Source organism: Tamandua tetradactyla, chromosome 7 (genome assembly GCF_023851605.1).
Source record: "Tamandua tetradactyla isolate mTamTet1 chromosome 7, mTamTet1.pri, whole genome shotgun sequence".
Taxonomy (NCBI): domain Eukaryota; kingdom Metazoa; phylum Chordata; class Mammalia; order Pilosa; family Myrmecophagidae; genus Tamandua; species Tamandua tetradactyla.
The window spans coordinates 27,305,820-27,328,268 of NC_135333.1; the positions used below are offsets into that span (position 1 = coordinate 27,305,820).

General features: G+C 43.6%; 1 non-coding gene across 1 annotated transcript; it reads left to right on the top strand.

The window, feature by feature from the left end:
- The first annotated feature begins 661 nt into the window (after positions 1–661).
- LOC143643048 (U2 spliceosomal RNA) lies at positions 662–852 on the top strand. The gene has a single exon (XR_013156089.1). It is a non-coding gene; the product is annotated as a U2 spliceosomal RNA (small nuclear RNA).
- The last annotated feature ends 21,597 nt before the right edge of the window (positions 853–22,449 follow it).

Below are 22,449 nucleotides of genomic sequence, written 5' to 3' on the forward strand. Positions count from 1 at the left end.
TAACCCTCAAAATTGAGGACAAAATTCGTAAAGTATCCAGGTGTCCTCTTCTCCTTCCCCTTCCCGAGACCTGCATGCACACACGGAAATCTCCTTCCCCTTCCCGAGACGTGCATGCACACACAGAAATCACCAGTATCCCTGTTGGAGCTGTGAAATGCCAAACCACAAATGGTTCAATTGTGCTGATGGAAGCCAAAACCCCCATTTCACACATTAGGGAAGGGGCAGTGACCAAGTGGCCGGGGCCCTTACTACCTGTACTACCTGACGCAACAAATACTCTCCGTGAATCTTATCTTTAAAGGCATAGATGCCAAATCTCCCCACCAGAACACAAGAACATAATGGTTCCTCGGGTGGCTGGAATAGGGGAAGCTGAGGCAGAAGATGGTATCTCCATACCCACTTTCCAAATGAGGAAGTCAAGGTGCTAAGAAGTGAAGTGATTTGCTCATGACCACAGTCAGCAGGTGGAAGAGCTGGCTGCACACCCAGGTCTGTCGAGCACTGTGTTGTTTCCTTGCCTCACCTGTCTCCTCCTGGGAAAGCCCAGCTTTGCTGACTGCAGCGTGGAATAAGTTCCACTCTGGGCCCTCAGGAAGCACAGCTGCTCCCTCAGGCCGGTAGCCATCAAAATGCAGTCAAAATGCAATGAGTGATCACTTCTCAGCCTTTTGGCTAAGATCAAGTGCAGTATCTGTTCTTATCAGTTTAATATCTGATACGTCCCCTATCCGAGGACAATATATTAAATGGATTTTTGGAGCTGGGAGATGGAATAGGAGCTTGCTCCGTCCACTCCACACATCGACCTGGTATTGCAGTACTTCCAGGAACGGTGCACCCCCTCGGGGGAATAATAAATGTACAAAAAGTCAGAAAAAAAAAATGCAATGAGTGTAAGGACGAGCTGGAAGCTTGAGCCAGGCAGAAGTTCCAGGCAGAAGCTGCGACTTCCCAAACTGTCCCAGGCTTGCACACCACCTGGGGATCTCATGAATATGCGGATTCTGATTCCTTGGATCTGGGCTGGGGGTGAGTCTCTGCATTTCTAGCAAGTTCTTAGGCATAGCCCATGCTGCTGCTCCATGACCCACACTTTTGAGTTGCAAAGGTATAGAGATGTCTGCTAGTATTTGCATACCAGCTCCACCATCACCTAGCTGAATGTCAGCAGGCAAGTTACTCAACCTTTCCCTGCTTCAGTTTCTTCATACATAAAAAATAGAAGGGTGTGCAGGTGGTTCAGTGGTAGAATGCTCACCTTCCATGCAGGAGGCCTGGGCTCAATTCCCAGACCATGCACCCCCCCAAAAAAGTAAAACATATATGTATGTACCAGTCCAGTGCTAGTGTGTAGTGTTATGTTGAGGATTACATGAGATGATCCATGTAAATCACTTAGCACAGTGTCTGGCACGTAGAAAAAAATCTCAATAAATGGGAACTAATATTATTATTATTAGTGAGTTCAGTTGTACATTATAAGCTTTCATAAGTAAATGAAAATTTTTAGTGTGATATATCCCCACTAGCATACATTTATTCCACTTTCCCGAGTCCTGTAGCTTCTTCTAGAAATGAATCTTTGAGCTAGCAATAGCACGGCAGTTTATATTTGTATGATGCATTTTTATTTACATTTCTGTGTCAGTTATCAATTGCAAACCCGGTGCTTAAAACAACCACAGTTTATTGCTTCTCAGGCGTCTGTCGTTGACAGGGCTTAGCTGGACGGTTCCGCTCCACGTGGGAGAGCTGACGCCACTCATGCAGCTGCATTCCCCTGGTGGCTTCATCTGGGAGCAAAGCTGAGGACTGAGCTGGAACATCAAGAATCACCTCTTACTCTCCAGGACTCTCTCTCCACGTGGCGTCTCGTCATTCACGAGACATGACGAGACTTCCCAGAGCACACATTCCAGGAGCACAAGCCCCAGCGGTCGAACATGCATCAGTTCTTCGTTTGTATTTATGCTTGACAATGTCCCACTGGCCAAAGCAAGCCCAGAGTCCCCATGAGCAGAGGTGTGAGTAGCAAGAAGTGAGCTCCTCGGAAGCCACCAATGTAAAGTCTACAACAATCAAGTCATTTGATCATAAGCTCCTTGAAGGCTGGCGCTCATCTGCCACTTGCTTAATTGTACCCTCAGTCCTAGAAGATTGCTGAATGAACCTGATCCTCACTATCACGCTGAAAACCAGTTAAAGCAAAAATACTATCCTGTTGGCTGTGAGAAATCGAGGCCATGCAGCTAGTTAGGATCTGATACCTGGGTCATCAGGCCTTAGGTCATTCATTCTTTCCTCTCCACTGCCCTGCCTAGCCTTGCAGCTTACAGTTTTTCTGCCAGCCACCCCCCTCACTCTACATGTCTCCTTTCTCCATGCTTCCTGATGACACAGTTAATTATTTATAACTGAACATTTAAATGCTATTTAAAGGAACCCTGTGGTGACTCACTGAGTAACTAAAATAATCATTTATTCCATAAGAATTTATGGGTCTCTCGGTCTGCACAGGGCACCACAGGAGGGTAGGCTGGGAAGGGACCAAAGTGTTGGCAGACATGGTCCTGCCCTCAAGGAGCTAAGTCACTTGTCCTTTCTTGGCACAGATGTTTGTTAAGCACCTACTATGTGAGCAGGTAAAGGGTGGGCAACATCAGCAAACCCAGCACCATTTCTGCCCCCAAGATGTTCAAAGGCCGGTGGGGAGACAAACAAGACAATGATCCCTGTACCATGTCACCACTATCCAATAGCTGTGTTTGGTGTGGTCCTCTGCAACCCGAGAAGGACCAAACTGGCTGGCATGGAGACAGGGAGTCAAAGGAAGCTCCCCAGAATTGTGCTGGACAGAGAAGAAGTGATCCAGGAGATAAGAGTCAAGGAGGCCATGGAAGGCAGAGGCAGGAAGGTATGAGACAGCAATGCAAATTGCTGGGGTGGGGAAGGGACATGCACCCTGTGTGCAGAGCCGGGTTTCCTAAAACATACAGCCCAAGGCTGCTCCAGCCAAAGCCTCCAGCAGGCAGCACTGAGCTGGGAGGAAACTGTCCCTCCTCATCTTTCAGGTCTTCCCTGATAACTAAAGTGGGTTGCCCCTTTTCTCTTCTCTGCTGTCACACACCACATTTGTATCCCTCCTGGTGTTTAGCACTAACTATGCCTTGCCAGAATTTTAACTCCCTGTAGGTACAGACTTGGCTGTCATCTGCCATCCCTATTAGAAAGTTAGTTCCACAGCAGCAAGGATTTTGTTTGGTTCATGTTGTGTCCAAGCATCTATAGGAGTCCCCAGCACGTGGTAGGTGTTTAAAGAACGAGAGGTCAGGGCCCCCAGGAAGGAGAAATGAAGGGACTGTGAAGTGGGGTGAGTTCTAGGAGTTTAATGTAGGAGTAATTACCAGTACTGTGGCTTTATAAGAAGACTGATCTACATTCTGATTTTGCCTCTACCTTTTACTACTGGGGACTCTGGTAAAGCAACTTTCCCCTCTGGTCCCTAGATTGTGCATATCCGATGCCAGGTATTCTTTTGCAGATCAAATTTCAGAACATGTGTGAAGGTTCTATTCCTTGGTAGACCTTGGAGGACAGAGGGGACCTTTGTCATGAGTCTACCAGGGAGTTCAGGCTGGTAGACTCATGATCAACAGCATATGATCAACATCGCAACAAGTTCAAAGCTCAGCTGGGCATGGTTCTGGTTCAGGCCATATCATCTACACTCTAAGGGCAACTAGCAAAGCCCTGTTTGGACTGATGGAATCCTGAGAACTGGATCTGGATCATGACACATGGTTATAGTTATTGAGCAGGTCTGTCTAGGACCTCAGCCTTAGAAAAAGACAGAGAGGCAAGGCAGATTTTTTTATTGCCTCTGTGTTTTGATGCTTGTTGGTCCTTCTGCAGGAAAAATTTTTCCTTCTCTTCATGTGGTGAATTCTTATGCATCCTTCAAAATCCCATATAAATTTCCCTCTTCTCTGAAAACTGCTCTGCCTCCCCATGCAAAATTAGTCACTCCCTCTGCTTGCACTGCCACTGTAGGTAGAACATGCTTCTACCAATACTTGCTGCCCTCTCCTCTAAGACCATGAGCCCCGTCAGAGAAGGGAGTGGGTGATATCTCTGTAGCTCCAGTGTCCACACACAGCCTGCTGCACACCACCCCAAATAATGGCTCCCACTTATTAGGCACCCACTCTATTGAAAGTTTTGTGTATGTTCTATAATTTAATCTTTATAACAACCCACTAAATTAGGTTCTGATAGAACCCCCATTTGACAATTGAGAAAACTGATGCAATTAGAAGTCACTGCAAGCCCAATCAATGTATGCCGAATAAATGGGCAAATGAGTAAGTGACTGAGGGAAATAATTAACAAGTAAAGTCATTTTTATGGCCACTTTTTTTCTCCTAGAGAACAGATGTTCACTAGGACCTTCTTATTAGACTGAAATGTCCTTAGACTGGAAGGAAGGTCGAATTAAAAGTATGGCCTGAAATCTCTTCTTGCAAGACACGGTTTCATAGACTCCTTAGAATGGAAATTTGCATATAGGGGGCTGCTCATTTTGTAATTTCTTTCCTCTTCTCGTGAACCCCTCTCAGACTGTCTCATGCAGCACTAACTCTGCCTTGTCAGAACTTAACTCCTTAGTCCCTCATGGAGGGATTTGTCTGTGGCATGTATTTCTCCTGGATTGAGTGATATGTACAACTGTGAATGTTTGTGCACACATGTTTCTATGCCTATCTGTGGTCAATAAGAGTCTTGCATAGAAAATCTGTGGTCAATGGGCTCATACATTGGAATGTATCTCATCTTTTGTGATTTCTCTTGAAGACTCAGGCTGGGGTACAGCTGGTTCTTACAATTACAGGGGATTCATAGCTGGGGTCTGAGTTTAAGAATTCCCAGCTCAGTCATAGGACCTTTGGAAGGTACTATTGGGCGAGTTACGGGCCAGAGATCTAACTAGTGAGCCAGTGAGCTTGGAAGCTCTTGCACAAGCATTGACCCCAAAGAGACAGCATCTTCTTGGGTCCACCAGATAAAGGTTTTTAACCTGCCCCTTCCCTAAAGCTACTCATTAACTACCTCTGGTGGGCAGAAGCAGTGCCTCTTTTCAGGGTCCAGCAGAAGTCCTGGAAATAAATGCAACATCAAAATGGCATGAAGGTGGATGAGCAACACTAGTTAAGTCATGCAACAGGTTATTGCAGTCATTTTGGATCAAGACTGTATTATTCTGATAGCATTCAGATTGTGGCATATTGGAAGTCTTATAAATTAAATTACCTTGAATAATAACTGACATTTATTGAGTACCCATTGGGGCTAGGCCCTGTTCTAGGCACTGTATATGCATTACCTGGTAGAAATCTTTCAACAACCCTAAGAAAGGCCAACTCTTAGTATTCCTCTCATGTCACAGTTGAAGAAACCAAAGTTCTAGTAGGTAAAATGGCCCATACACAGTTTCACAGCCATATGGTAGTAAAACCTTGGCTTTGACCCAGATCTGCATGAAACCTGAGTTTCCAGTTTATTTCCCCAGCATAAGAGTTACTCCCAGATTGGGTTAACCAGGCCACTTAACTCAAGCAGCTTAAAGATAAGCAACCTCAGAATTGTAGCCTTCTATTACCTTTGAGTAACTCCAGGGCTTCTTAGCAAGGTCTACAGAGGCAGACTCCAGCCTCCTTCAAGAACTGAGCCATTCAAAGCTAGTAACCAGAGGCGATATTCTGCCCCTCCTCTTATTACCCAGGCGGGTGTCTATCTCTTCCATCCTTCTCTGCACCCAGCTGATGCTCAAGGATTCAGCAAGAGAAAACTCCCCATTCTCTCCAGAAACTCCCTGAACTACTGTTCCTAGTTCTCAGAGTGTCATTTAAGTACTGAAGATCCTTGGACTTAAAGTCCAAGGATCCAAGGCACTTGTGCTTTTTTGAACTCATTCTTTTCTCTATGAAATTGGAAATCAGAATAGATGAACTCTTTTGGCATTGCCAAATCTTCTAGACTGGAGCTGTCCCACAGAACTTTCTGCAGTGATGGAAATATTCTATATCTGTGCTGTCCAATATGACAACCCCTAGCCATATGTGCCTACTGACACTTGAAATGTGACCTAGTGTAACCAAGAAACTGAATTGTTCATTTTACATTAGTTTAATTAATTTAAATTTAAATAGTCATATGTGGCTAGTGGCTACCACATGGGACAGCATGTTTCCAGAATTATATTAAGGTAGCCTCTGGGTCCCACAGGATACAGAAGCCTATTCTGTATTATCAGTAATACTGCCTGTCTTAGTCTACCAGAGCTACTATGACAAATACCAGACAATGAGGCAGCTTGAACAACAGGGCCTTATTGTCTCATGGATTGGGAGGCTAGAAGTCCAAACAAGAGATCTTGACAAGCCATGTTTTCTCCAGGGTCTGTAATGTTCTAGTTCTGACTTGCCACAATCCTAGGGGTTCTTTGACTTGCATCTCTGCCTCCAGCACAAGGCAATCTGTCTCCTTCATCTCTTCTTGTGGCTTTCTTGATTGACTGCATCCAAATTTCCTTTGCTTATAAGGAATCCAATTCTATGGATTAAGGCCCACTCTGACTCAGTTTTCCCACAGCTTAATTTATAAATGGCGTCTTTAAAAGTCCTACTTACAAATGGGTTCACATCCACAGGACCTGGAGTTAGAGCTTGAATCTGTCTTTTGTGGAGGAAATTATTCAACTCCCAACACCATCACTGGCGCATTGTGCTGGTTTGAAATTGTTGTGTACCCCAGATATACATGTTCTTTAATCCTGTTTCAGTATTGCTGGGTGGTATTTTTTAGATTAAGTTGTTTCCATGGAGAGGCTACCCACCCAATTGTGGGTGGGACCTTTTGATTAGGTGGTTTCCATGGAGATGTCTCCACCCATTCAAGGTACTGTCCCTTACTGGAGTTCTTTAAGAAGGAGTCATTTTGGAAAAAGCTTTAGAGCCCACACAATCAGAGATCTTTGGAGATGCAGAAAGAAAATGCCCTCAAGGGAGGCCATATGAAGAAGCCAGGAGAGAAAACTAGCAGAAGGCCGATGTTGCCATGTTCCTTCCCAGGTAAGAGAGAAACCACCAACATCATCAGCCCTTTCTTGAGGCAAGGTACCTTTCTCTGGATGCCTTAGTTGGGAAATTTTCATAGCCTTAGAACCCAAAACTCGCAACCTAATAAATTCCCTTCTAAAAGGCATTCCATTTCTGGTATGTCGCATTTTGGCAGCTTTAGCAAACCAAAACAGGCACAAAGGGGTGACGTGAGGAGCTTGTGACTTCCCCACCATCCCCATCAGCCACCCAGCAAAGCCACCACGAGTAAATAAGGTGAATTTTCCAAAATGTGTGTTCCCTATGCAAACAATTCATCTCTCTGCCCTGCATAACCATACTGTGCCCCTAACCCCTTCCTCTGTAGACTTCCCACTGCCACAATTTCCCACATTGTATCAACAAAAGCTTCACTCTTACCACATCCCTTATCACTTTGATCCTAAAAGCACTCTACAGCAAGCATCATGATGACCAAAAACTGAAGCTCAGAAAATGCAAATGATTTCTTCTGAATCTAAGGCCATTGGACCATCTACCCATATTTGGAAATGATAGGAAACTTAAATTGCAACTCTCTTAATTAGGCAAGCTGTTTGTACCTTCCTGGCCTGCAAAGATTGACTGAATACACAAAAGCAGTGGAAAGAGCTCTAGGTATGGACAAAGAGCAGATGGAGCCTGGCTTGCTAGGGGGGAGGAAGGGAGTGGAGCATATCATGCAAAGAATTTTAGGGATCCTTTTTAAGACGTTTGTAAAATTATCTAGCTCTGCTCAACTTCAGTGCTCTGTGTGGTTCCAACCCATCTCTCCATCTCTTTGGGTAATAAAGGTAGGGATACACCCAATGACCTCTCAAGACTCAGACATTCCAGAACTTGAGGAATCTATGGAATCTTGAGGAATTCATGGAATGCTTACTGCTTCCCGTGTGCCTAGCACTGTGCTGTTTACAAGGGGGATACAAAAGAAAAGGCAGGGATGCCTGCCCTTAAGAGGATTTGCCAGTTGGTCATTGTCATTTGCAGAGTCACTTGACCTGAAGAGGTGAGATAGAGGGGTCAGCACAAGGACTCTGAAGTCAAACTGACCTGGAATTGCCATCCTGACCCTGCTACTTCAAGCTATGTGACCTTTAGCAGGTCCCATAACTTCTCTGAATCTTAGCTTCCTCAACTCTAAGATAAGGACACTGCCACCCACCTCTGAGGTTGTTAAGGACCACAAGAGACAAAGCATATTCAAATAGGGCCTATCAGTGCTACATGTATCATAAATGTTACTTCCTTCCCCTTTCCTTTCTCAGCCCACTCTCTGCCAAGAAACTCATCATCCCTCTTGATTCACTGCATGTCCCCGCCCACCCACTCCCCACCCCTAATCTGCACTTCCAAACCCTGCTGCACGACTCAAATGTACCAAGCCTGCCTGGTGAGGCAGGAACAGAGACAAGAAGAGGAAAGCAGGTCACGATGGGGTGCAAAAGCGCCCAAGGATGATGAGCTCTTAGGTTAAATCTCCCCCATCTTGGCCCATATAGACTAGAAAGTTGCTCTACCAAAGGCTCCCACCCAAAGATTCCACTCACACATCATCCTTCAAGCAGAAACAGCTCCCACAGCTACCAGGAAGAGACATCTGTCCCTCTTCTTCCCACCGGCACCTGGAATGAGCCTAATTAAATTGTATCTGCTCTCAGCTGCCACATGCCATGGAAGTACAGCAACAGGGTGCCTCTAGAGAGACAGATGCACAGAAATGCCACGCAGTGGCCTACCCCAGGGGCGGGGTGCACTGGCTGGTATTGAGATCCTGGAACTAAAGCACCAGACACCTGCAGAGGAGACAAGGAGATAAGGCCAGGATGAGAACTGTTTTTGTGGAAGGCAGTGAACATTTTCACAAAAGGGACTCTAAGCCAAGCTAGCTTTTGAAATCTTCATTCCCTCAATCGTGGATATCTGATAAGAAAGCATATCAGTCAAGGTCTTGACAGGAAACAAAAGTTCACTCTCTGGAAGAGATTTTTAATGAAGGGACTGGGATGGGCACACAGTAATGGGAGCCCGCAGGGGACATTGAGACACCCAAGGACTACAACAGCAGGAAGTCATCACCAACCCTAGGCCCAAAAGGACAAGGGGAGAAAAGTTTGCTACCAGAGTCCATTTGAGAGTTGGACCCTAGAGTAGAGGCCGACTAACAGAAGTCTTAGAGGAGGATGGAGCCACCCCCAAAGCCACGTTGAACATGGGAGAGGTAGGACTCATAGAGCCCCAACCTCCTTCTCCTCCCACCTCCAACGTTCCCCAGTGACTGAACCCAACCAGAAGTCAACAGGCAAGAGCACTGCAGAGGCAATCCACACAGGTCAGACCCCTGAGGTGCAGAGCAGGGCAGGAAAACAAAGAATTCAGGTCGGAAGAGAAAGGTTCTTGGTTTGGGAAGTTCCTGATTTGGGATCAAATCTCAACTTTCACACTTACTAGCTGTGTGGCACTAAGCAAATACCTCACCTTTCTTGGACCTAAGTAGCCTTATCTATAAGTGGCAGGTTATTGAATTCAGAAAACTAGAAATAATGCTTCTTAAAGACTTCAATGAGGGCTGGCAGAGAAGAGAGAGACAATATCATGGAGGTGGCTTTTGGATCAGACAGCTGGATTCCAAATGCTGGCTCCTCTACACCCCAGTTGTGTAATTTTGGGCAAGTAACTTACCCTATGTCAGCCTTAGTACCTCACCTGCTGATTAGGTATGGTGAGCACACCTGATTTAGTGGTGTTGTTCGCTAAGCAACATGTAAGTGTTTGACATAGTGCTGGACACAGGAGGTGTCAGGAAATAGCAGCTGTTGCCTTTGTTGCTGATAAAGATCCAATACAAAGTCTCTCTCAAGTGTTCCTAGCAGTGTGTGCTCACTCCTCACCTTAACTTTGTTTCCCCCAGCTGGTTAACTTGGCTTTCAGCAGCCTCTTTCATGCTTGTAATTTTCTTTAGTGTCAAACTTCGCAGGTCTAGGGGCAGCCAGGCCATTAACCTTCCCCATAACCTTTGCCTCCACCCGCCACAGCTGTCCCCTTCCTCCACGACCATTTCTGCACCCAGAGAGGAGAGCAGCACTTAGCTGAAAGATCACAGAAAAGAAACACAGCTGGACAAAAAGGAAGTTGGGCCCCTCCACTTCCCACACCAAAGGTGATGCTTTCCCTAAGTCATGATGAAGGTACACACACATCCCAGAAAACCTGCACTTTGGCTGGTCCTATTCCTGTCAGAGGAATGGGTGTGTCTGATTCAGGCACACATCTTAACTGTGGGCAGCTTAAGAATTGGGATGTTCTTACCCAACTTGCTGCTCCAACCGCTAGTGCAGGGCCCTGGAGATACACCTGAGCATCTTCAGTGTGCTGGACCCTCTGCTAGGCACGGCTTACAATAAAGCAGACAACACTTATGCCCTCATGATGCTGGCAGACCAGCAGGGGAGCCAGGAATTTTACCAGTAATTACAAATGTGATAAGTGTTATGGAACATAATGTAGGGAATCTGTGGCCAGTTAGGATATATAAGGTTGCAAATGACAATTACTTCTTCCAACAAAAGAACACACCAGATAAAAATGAATTTTTCTGCAAAGTCTCAGGAGAGTGCTGGATGCAAGAAAGTTTAAATGAACCAAATTCCAGAAAGGGGTAAACCCTTCATCAGTGAGCAAAGAGCAGCCCCCACTCCCAAACCTGGGCTCAATTGCCTGTTCTGGGAATGAGTATGAAGGAGTAGGCCTACACAGGCAGAGAGACGTTGTTGGACAAGGGTAAACCAGATGAACCTTTAATGGCAATGTGGGATGACATGACAGATGGGAATCTAGAAGAGTCTAAAGGCAATAATAAATCTCTTGGCCCAGTAATTATCTCCAAGAAGAGTCTTGCTGCATAAACAGCTGTAGGAGTAGAACTGGAAAGCAAAGATGTATCTCACAGCTTTGTGCAGTTCTTAGCTTGAATCTGGAAATTAACTAAAACTAACTAAACTGTAAACCAAATCATAAGCAGAAAAATGCGACCCATAAACAAGAGAAAAGAATCAATATAGGTAGACCCACAGATGAGTGCGAATGAGTACTTTAAAATAATTGTTATAGATATGCTAAAATATTTTAGAAGAAAATATGTACAGAATGAGTGGACAAATAGAGAATTTCAGCAGATAAAAGCAGAAACTTTTATAAAATAGCTAAATGGGAATTCTAGAATTTGAAAATAAAATATCTGAAATGAAAAATTCAATGGATGCGGGCGGTGCTGTGGTGGCTCAGTGGCAAAATTCTCATCTGTCATGCCGGAGACTAGGATTTGATTCCCAGAGCCTGCCCATGTAAAAAAAAAAAAGAGAGAATTCAATGGATGTACTTAACAGCAAACTGGACTCAGTAGAAGAAAGAATCTGTGAACTCAAAGAGCAGGCAATATAAAAGGAATTGAAGCACAGAGAAAATTAAAAATGTAAAGAGAGAGAGGGAAAGAGACCTGTGATATAATATCTAAGGATCTAACATGTAATTGAAGAGGCAATAGAGAATTCCTATGGGACTATGTAACCCACCAGCATGCTCCCACCTCAGATCTTCAAATGTGCTGTTCCCTTTGCCTGAAATTCAAATAACCATCTACATCATTCTCTCATATCCTTCAGGATTTTGTTCAAATATCACCATCTCAGTGGTTTTCCTGGCAAGCACGTTAAATAAAAATTTACATTCACCTACTCCCCCACTGTCAGCTGGGATTTCTTCTCCTCCATTTGCTTTTTTTTTTTCCTTAACCTTATCCATTAACAAAAAATATATTTTATTTATTTATTTTGTTTGTTGCTTCTCTCCTATACTACAATGACATCCCATGCGGGCAAGAATTTTTATCTGTTTTGTTGACTGCTGAGTCTCCATTGCCTAGGACTTAGCAGGTACTCAAAACGTATAGCACGGAGGTTACCTGCTCAAAAGTGAAAGATGGCATGTAATGAGCGCTAGGCTGTAACTGGAAAGATCAGTGGGTATATCAGGCAGTGCCCATTTAAATGCAAGTAACAGAAACCTAATACAAATAATCTCAGCAAAATAGAAAAATTATTGGCTTATGTAACTGAAAAATGCAGGATTTCATGCTTTGATCATGATTAGATCTAGGTGCTAAAATGATATTGCCAGAAATGGTCTCTCTGGATTCTGTTTTTCCTTCATGTAGGCTTCAGTCTCAAGCAGGCTCTCTACAGGAGGTGGTTAAAAAATCGTCCCTAGAAGCTCTAGATTTATGTGTTTTCAGCTTAACCACTCCAGGGGGAGGAGAACCTAACTTTCTCTTCAGCTCCAGCAAAAATCCCAGTGCTATAAACTCATTGGCCAGATCGGAGTCTAGTCCATTGCGGAATGGATTCATTCTAACCAGAGAGAGAAAGAGTCCTGACTGGCCAGACCTGGGTCATGTGACCACCCTTGGAATAGTCTTACCAAACCACATGATCTGAGAGAGGTGATTCCTCAAAGGAAAATCAAAGTGCAGTTTCCAGAAGAGGGAAGAAATGCTGGGCACATAAAAACACTTCTACTTCCATATGAATCAGCTGGAGTGAGACGATGGGGCAAGCAAGGGTACACCAAGAAAAGGCTTGATGCCAAAGACAGCATGAGGCATTTTAGGAAAAGGGAGAAATTCTATTTGGTTGGAAAGAGCAAGGAAGGAGTGATGAGAAATGAGGAAGTAAACAAGTGTCAAACCATATGGGACCGTATAAAACATTTCTAAATGTTTGGACGTAATAATAAAAGCAAAGGGAAGCCCTTGAAGAGAATTAAATGGTTAACTTTCTTTTTACCCTATTTAGAATGGAACAGAGTCGAAACAAGACTGGAGACAGCCACCTGTTAGGTGTTGCAATTGTCCCTATGAAGGTGACTATGGGAATGGAGAAAGTAAAAAGATTTGAGACACAATTTCAACATTCTCTAAACAGATCAGGATTTATCAGTAGCTCTCAAAGCCTTACCTGGAAGATCTCCAAGCTGTCTGCCACTCCTCTGCTCTTTTCCCATGAATTGTAGAACTTCTAGTAAAGACAATGCTGTACTGCCTTCTTCCCTTCCCCCCTCCTCCCCCAAACCCACTCCAGGGCAGATCCAGCAAGCTTTCCCAACAGTAGTCCCCTGCTGTCAAATCCATATGTAGATGAGCTGCATAAATTTGCATAGATAATAAAGGTAAGTTAAGAGAACCCATGCTGGCATCACCTAGGGCAAGCATTGTCCTGGAGTCAAACAGAGCCATGTTTTACTCCTGCCTCTGCCACTTATTAGCTGCGTGCCCTTGAGTGAGTTACTTAACCTCTCTGGAACTCAGTATCTTCATGTAAAAAATAATATATTACACTAACTCACTGAGCATTTATGAGATCTAAATGATTTTGTGCATCTGAAGGCCAGGAATGGCTCTCGGTACATAGAACAAGCTCAACTGAGATTGGTTTCATCTTCCTCCTGATCCTTCTTCCTCAGTTGCCTAAGGAGAATTTATTTGGACTTATCTTCCTTTTGACAGCAGGTCTTCATCATGCCCTAGTTTTAGGATGTAATTTTGATAAAATTAAATACAAACAGTCGAAAGTCATTAATTGATTATGCTCAGTTTCAATGACAACCGCAAAGTGTTCCAGGCCTCCTGGCAGGACACCTGCCCCTGGTGGGTAACCTCAGGCTGTTGGTTAGGCCTCATGGAACCATGAGTTCATATTTTGGGGGTCATAGAGAAGAAATAACATTTATCTATAAAAAAGATATTTTATAAAAAAGGTTAGACAGGCCCTTTTAATCTATATATTTTGTTAAAAATATAAAATGCATATTATTGGATTCTAGAAATTAGGAAATTACTGCCATCCTCCAGAATCAAGCAGCCCCCCCACTTCCCACTTATACATACACACAGTGCACACTCAGTGATACTCACCCCATTACAGCTGGTGATTACAAAGTATGGAGGAAATAAAAAAAGTAGCTCTAAACCCTTGAGTGTTGACTTGACTTATGACTGGTTTCTAACCTACAGAATGCCACAAAGGCCAGGGATGAGCATGATTACATGTATGTGATTATGTAATTACTTTGCATTAGATTGTAGCACCCATCTGATAGAGCCTCTCACTGTCATGCTGGTTTTGAAGAAGCAAACAGCCATATTGGGGAACTCTGCATGGCAAGACACTTCAGGAGCTGAGGCAACCTCCACTAACAGCCAGCAGGAAACTGAAGTCCCCAGTCCTATGGCTCAAGAAACTGAATTCTACCAACAACCTGTGAGTGTCTCCTTCCCCAGGCAAGCCTCCAACTGAGAACCCAGCCCTGGCTGTCACCTTCATCGCAGCCTTTCTAAGCCATGCCCAGACTCCACACCTACAGAAACTGTGAGATTGTAGTTGGGGCCCTCCCCAAATCTGGGTTCATTGTTCAGCATGGCTTAAATGTACAGTCACACCAGATGGGCTGAAGAGAAAAAAAAATAGGTTTATCACACTGCTGGGAGAGCAGGGGAAACTTCCAAAATCTTCCTCTTCATAGTGATTTTTTCAATTGGCTTTTATTCATATTCGAGACAAAGAAAGATAATCATCATGGGTAACAAGTAACAGGGGTCTGGAGAAATCCATTAGTTCCTTATCTCAGTTATTTACTACTTCCTTTAGGATCAACATAGGTCTGTAACACCTGGGCATGATGTCTCCAAGTCTGGGATGATAGATGAAAGCTTATTCCTATCTGGGAGGTTTGGGGCAATAGATGAAAGTTTATTCCAATTTGGGTGCAGACTTTATATTTACAGATTGCTCCTCTGTGAGACTAAGCTCAGTTTCACAGCTTACTTACAATTTTAAGGCTGCATTTAAAGGCAGTTTTAAGGTTACATTTAAAGGCTATTACTGCAGTATAATAAATGTGCATGTGGTTTTAAGCCACAAGTTTGTGGCAATATTCTTCTGCAGCAATAGATAGCAGATACACATGGTAAGTATTGAATGAATGAATTGATGACTTGATAAATGCGAAATTGAAGGAAATTTCAAAATTAGGAAAGGGGCAGACAAAGGCAGTTTGATTCAGCATACATGTGCCAATTGAGGTTCTGTTATGTGCAGAGTACTCAACTGGTTATGCTGAGGGCTAGTAAGGACAGTTCATGAATCACGGTAAACCAACTGATACAACAAACCACCCAAAACCTTAACAAGGATTAACACCACAGAGGTGTATTTCTCACTCACATCAGAATCCCATGCAGGTTGTGGAAGGGTAGCAAGGAAGCTGATCTCTGCTCCACGCAGTCATTCAGGGACCCAGACTCTGCCTTCCTGTGGCTCCTCCAGACCTCAAGCCTTTCACTCCATCCTCAGCATCACTCCAGCAGACAAAAGGAGAGAGCGAGCATGGGGAACCAGAGGGTGGCTTTTAGTTAGGAGCAAAGCCAAGAAGTAGACAAGTCATTTCTGTTCTCATTTCTTGGACACGACTCAGTCAGGTGGTTTCACTTTTCCTGCCAAGGGTCCTGAGAGATGTAGTCTAACTGATGCCCACAAGGAAAAGGAAAGTGTTTCCTTGAAACCATGGTAGTCTCTGCTGCAGAAAAGGAATCATGAAGATAGAAGAATAAATAAAGCACAGCTTTGACCTCAAGTAATTCATACGTAGGAAGAGAAACAGGCAAGTAGCAACTAATTATAACACCTGGCATGGTATGAAATATTTTTGAGAAACAAAGAGAGACAACTTGATGTAATGGAAACCTGGGGTTAAGCCTTGGCTCTGTCCCCTGTTGGTTGTAATGACCCACATTTATACACTTATCCTCTCTGAGTTTCCATTTTCTCACATTTAATCTTCACAGGATAATGTATTCTCTCAGCCTCTCAGTTTCCTCACCTATTAAATAGAAATAATTTTGCTTTCCTCAAAAGTTTGCTGTGAAGATGAGGGAATTCATGTAAACAATATGCTTTGCACAGTACCTGACACATAGCAAAATTTCTATGAGCATCATCTATCATTATTAATTATCGTTATCATTATCATGCACCGTTATGACCCAAAAGGATTTGGAGGTACTTCATAAAGAGTTCTCTACATGCAGCAGATCATTGTGCTTTGGAAGAGCCAAAGAAGGAGTGATTACTTCTGATCCTAGCAGATCGGAGTGGACCTCCTGGGCGAGGTGATATTTAGTCCTGGCTTTACAGGATCAGGGTTATCATCACTCCATGGGCTGCTGCCTGACAAGCAAGACAGTCTGACCTCTATCCCACAGAGTTACAAGAGGGGAGGAGATGAAAGCCACAGAATTCAGGACAGGTTGAGTAGCTACTGAGGACATGTTCTCCAGATCCTAATCAGAACCAAGGCTCTCCTCTTCCCTCCTCCATCTTTTCTGTAGCTTGGATAATTTTAAAAGAAATTTAAAAAGAAGTACTAGGTGATGCAGTACGTAATAAACATAAGGAATTTATTTCCTTAGGAGGCTGCTGAGGGGGAAATTTTAAATCATTTCCTGAAAAGCTTAGTTAAATTTATGGTTGAATTAGCAAAACTTGTTTTGCTGGTTTGAAACTGTTGTGTACCCCCAGAAAAGCCATGTTCTTTAATCCTGTTTCAATACTGCTGAGTGGGATCTTTTGATTAGGTTGTTTCCACAGAGATTTGTCTCCACCCATTCAGGGTGGGGCTGCTTCCTGGAGTACTTTAGAAGGAAACCAATTTGGAAAAAGCTTTAGAGCCTGCACAGCCAGAGCCTTTGGAGATGCAGAAGGAAAGCACCTGCAGGGAAGTCGTATGAAATGAGAAGCAAGGAGAGAAAGCTAGCAGATGTTGCCACGTGCTTTCCCAGCTAACAGAGGTGTCCAGAAGCCAAAGAGTCCAGCAGATGCCAGTCACAGGCCTCCCCCAGCTGACACAGGTGTTCCAGACGACATCAGCCTTTCTTGAGTGAAGGTAACCTCATGTTGGTACCTCAATTTGGACATTTTCATGGACTAGAACTGTGAACTTGCAACTTAATAAATCCCCTTTTTAAAAGCTGTTCCATTTCTGATATATTGCATTCTGGCAGCGCTAGCAAACTAATGCACTTGTTATGGGGCAGGTCCTTAAACTTTGAGGATGAAGTCTTGGAATGTGGATATCCCCTCCTTGGATACTTCTCTCTGCACCTCTGTCATAGACAAAATATTAAGCTGCATGTTTCTCTGGGTTGACTATCTGTGACAATTCAGCTAGAAATCACTGTAAGGAAACACCTAAAATGCCACTTTGGATCAGAGAGGGCCAGTCTAAAATACCCTGAAGAGGTTCCTGGCACACATCACTAGTGCATCTTGGCACCATTCTCCAGTGAGCTGCATTATCAGCCCAGACTCTTTCCTGGCATAAGAACTACTTGGCCAGATCCACCAAGGTCCCACCCCTTTACTTAAGATGAAAATAAAGTCCACAGGGTAGAAGTGATTGGGCCAAGGAGCTCACTCCAGATTTAAAAGCTCAAATCAGGTCAGCTAGTGTTGGAATCAAATAAAATCCAGGTGTCCAGCCTAGTGCTCATGCCTCTGCCCATGAGATTGAGAGGCAGACATATGGTCCCAGTGGTTCCTTCCCGCCTCTCTTATTCAGAAACCTGCCATTCCCTTTGTAGAATGGAAGTCTGGAGTTAGGAGAGAATAATATGTGAGAGTCGAGAAGAGGAAGAGGAGGAGTGGGAGGAGGAGGAGGAGGAAGGAGAGGAAGGAGGAGGAAGAGGAGTGAAGAGGAGGAGACAATCCTTCTAGGTGCACTTGATATGTTATAACTTTATATCCATTATTATTACATTTAACTCCCACTATATCCCTAGCTTCATAAAGAAAGAACAATTGAGGCTCAAGAAGGTGAAGTGATTTGCCTAAGTTCACCAGCTCTGAAGCAATGAAGTGAGGACTCAAGCCGGGCCTTCTGTGCCAAACAGAACTCATTTTCCACTCCTACAACTGGGATTCATTTGTAAGGAAATCTCTCTCCTCTGTGGATCAGATCCCCAAGTCTTCCACAGTGACTGAGAAGGCAGAACTCCCGTAGCTGACTGACCCCTGAGACCATGCTGTTTCACCCCGGTTCTCCTTCTGCCCAGTGAATGAAGATGAATTTGTAGATGCCCTAGAAGACAGCATTCTTCTGAAAGAAGCTGAGGACAGCACTCAGGTTCCAGATGTCCACCCTCTATCAAGCCAGACCTCCTTCATGGTGATATCGGTGTCACTGAAAATAACCCAATATTTACTAGCAGCCTACTAATCATCCTCCCAACACTGCTTATTGAGCATCTACTGTATTTTGGACACTGGGCCAGACTCTGGAAACACAGAAGGGACAGGACAGATCATGGAGCTTACATTGCAGAAAGGGAGGATAAATAATGAACGTGATTTAAATAAATGAAGAAAATCACTCGTGAAGTGATAAATGTGATCATCAGTGCCATATGAACTAAGGGATGGAGAACGGCAAGCCTGCTTTGGACAGGTCTCCCTTAAAAGTGACCTTTAAGAAGATGATCTTGAGACCTCAGAGCCTTCAGCATGAAGAGAAGCCATTCACATAAACAGAAGAAGGAAGTACTTTCCAAGCAACTAGAAGGGCAAGTGCAAAGGCCCAGAGGCAGGAAAGCTTGTACTGAAGGAGCACAGGCCAGCAGGAAGCTAGGGCAAGGGTTAATGTTCCATTTGAAAGATGAGAAAACTGAGACCCTGAGAGTTGGAATGGCTTGTCGGCAATATCCCAGACTTTTTTTACATGGTATAAATTAAATAGTTGTCCTCAAATAGATTGCGATGTTGAAAACAGTTTCCCGAGGACTTTGTCAGAGAACAGCTTCTCTCAGATCAATAGTTACATGTTCTCCCCACTTAATCCCCTCTTAGAGACCTAAAAAATTTTCTGAGATGGACGTCACCATCAGCTCAGGCAATCAACCACAGTGCAGCCAGACAAAAACAATCTGAACAGATTCTGGCTACAAGAAAGGAGAGGAGATGCTCCCTGAACAGGAAAGTTCCTTTCTGCTTGTAATTGTCCTTCCCTTGCTGGGAGGAACAGCAGGGAAGGAAATAGCACATCAAATGACATGATCAGCTAGGCAGGTGGCTGGTGTGTTTTTTCCAAAGCATCATCTAATCTCAGGAACTGGGATTCTCTTCATTGAAGCTCAGCAAACTATTACATTGCAGTTTAACAAACTATTTCCTGAGTTATTTCCTGAACGAGAAAGTTATGCCTTGCCCTGCACCCATCTCTAACCTCTAGAACAGTACCTGCAACCTGGTAGCACCTAATATCAGTGGAATGAATGAACAGATTGTAAAGATGCAAATGTATATAAGTGCATTCCTTTAATGATCTCATGGTTATTTATTGACAAACATTGAGTTTCTGATATATGCCTGGCGCTGCGTTAGACCTGGGGTGAGAGAGGATAAAAGACAGAAAAGATATCTGATCATTTATTGACTCCATCACTCAACCTGTGTTGGGCACCTGGATTACCATTTTTATTTTCAGGGTTTCATTTTATAGCAGCCAATGAAGAGTGCAGTCCCTGGATCATAGAGCTCAAATCAGACCTGGCCATTCTGTATAACCCTGGGAAAACTACCTAACCTTTGTTTCCAAATCAGATACATTTCTTTCTGTGTATTGTAAGTTTTCAATGCTATAACATGTGGAAAGGGGCTAAGTTGAGGTCCCAGCATGTGTAAGTGTTAGGTTGGAGTCATTAAGGAATCCATGCAAGACAGCAAATCAAAGCAAAAGAGATTTATTGAATGGAGAAAACAGGTGGGAAAAGGGAGAAAGCAGGTGGGAGCCAGCAAAAGGAGGGAAAATGGCTCCCAGGAGCCATTGAGAGGAAAGAAAATGGTTCTGGCTCTGTTTCTGAGAGCTGCATCTTTTAAAGGAAAACCATGCCAGGAGGGAAGGGTGGCCACTAGGTGGTGTTTTGTCTGTTGGTTGGATGGAGGTTTGTTGACTTATGATCTGTTTGATTGCTGGGGTTCTACTCTCCTTTCATGTACAGCTGCATATACCATCAAAGGTTATCAAGCATGAACAGGCCTTGACTGCATGCCTATGGTTATTTATCTTCTAGGAATATCTGGTCTTGCTTCACTCACCATTCATCTTACTGCCACATCTGGTTCTGCCAAAAGAAGCTGACGGGCTCCCAGGTCAACAAGTCCCTTTTATATGTAAAGTTCTTTTTCTGAGACCTGATATTCCTGCCTTTTTCTTTCAATAAAATTGAATGAAGCTGGGGTTGGGTTTGGGTTAATGCCTTAGTTAGCACAAAGCAATTTTTATGAGAAGCAGGGATGGTGTGTTCTTTCTTTGGCTACTTCCTGCTGAGTAAGGGCATAGTTGAAGGGAGGGAATTGCTTCAAGCTGAGCAGGGGCAGCACTAATTAGGTTTTTGGACATCTGTTGTAACAGGATGATAGTGATGTTTTTGTAGCAACAGGAGCAGATTTTCAAATTTCTGTGTTAGCAGGAGAACGTTTTCAGAATTTTGCTAGTTGCTCACAGCTGCTATTGACCTTTGAACAAATCTAGTCAGGCACTGTAAGAGGCAGGGGGCTAGGAGGAAAATTAACATGAGAATAATTAAGGGCCCAATGAGGGGGAGCAGAACAGCTCATAAAGGAATGGAGAAGAATGAAAGAAAATTTGAGAGAAAGTTTTCTAACCAAGATGAACTTGCATTTGCTAAGTTATTACTTATTATGGCCACATTTTATTTTAGTATTTTTAAGTTTTGTTCTACTTGACCTGTATTATTGATGTAAAAACAGCAGGTTTCATTTAATATTGCACAGGTCCCTCCCACTGTTGTGGTTAGGATGGCCAGAGCTCTTCTATTTTATATGACTACTTCAGCTAAGCTATTTAAAGATTTTTCTTGTTCTTCTAAAGTTTGGCTGGTAGCATTCCATAATTACTGCATCCTCTTACTTGATGGAAAGGACAGGGGGCTGGTTTGAGATTGCCCTGAGGGTGGAGCACTAACAGATGGTGCATATTTCAGTGATATGCTGGAGCTCCTAGTAAAGGTTAGAATGACTTATGGTTTGAGATACAAAAGAGGCTAGCAGCTTGGCACTGATATGAAACTGGTCATGAGGTCAGTGAAAACTTTCTGTGCATGCTGTTGGGGCAAGATTACCTTATCATTTAGGTAAAACCATCCCTCATTGAGGGTGGCACCAAGCTGGGCCAAGTCTATTTGCTCTAAGGCAGAGTAAGCAGGTGATGGGCTTGGCATTACTGGAAGCTGAGTAGAGGTCTAAGCCTGTCTTTTTACTTCTTCATCCACTCTGTTACTACATATTGAGATGGGGTCCTTTCTGCTTTGATGACCCTTACAGTGAATAACTGCTACCTGGGCAGGGGTTTATGCTGCCTCAAGGAGTTTAAGGATGAGAGTTTTATTAATAATTGGAGAATTTTTAGAAGTAAGATATCCTTTGTTTTTCCATATAGCTAGATGTGAATGAATAATATGGAAAGCATACTTAGAGTCAGTGTAAATGTTAGTAGGGGTATTCGCTGCTAACTTGAGAGCTTGGGTGAGAGTACGAGCTCTGCCTATTGGGAAGTGGTGCCAGGAGGCAGAGGTCCAGACTCAGTTACCTCCTAGGCAGACACTATAGCATATCCTGCCTGCTTAGTGGGGTCTTTAAAAGCACTGCCATTAATAAACCAAGTATTAGCTAGAGGAGGCAGAGGGGAATCCTTTATGTTGGGAAATGAATGAAGGAAATTATCTATAGCTTCTATACAGTTATGTATAGGTTTCTGATGCTTTAAAGGAGTAAAGAGTCTTGCTGGGTTAGGAATTTTAGGTGAATAGGATATTTTAATCTGGGGGGTTACAAAGGAGCTACACTTGTGGAGACTGAATATGAGAGGGGGAAGCACTCAAAGTAGTTTGGAGAGTTAAAAGAGGATTCTCCAGGTTTTTGAGAGAAACTTGAACAGGAGCATAATGCTTACCAATGGAAGGGGTGAATGTGTGCCATTCACAGGTTCTGCCTTTTCTAACCCTAGGGACAGAATTATTTCCTTAGAAGAAGAGAGTGTTTCCTCCATGGACAAGAACTTAATGGTTTGAGGCAATTTATTGGCATATTTTATTTCTGTTCATTGAAGGGCTGCTTTAAGCTTTGTTAAAATATTTCACCCCAATAAAGATATAGGACAACTA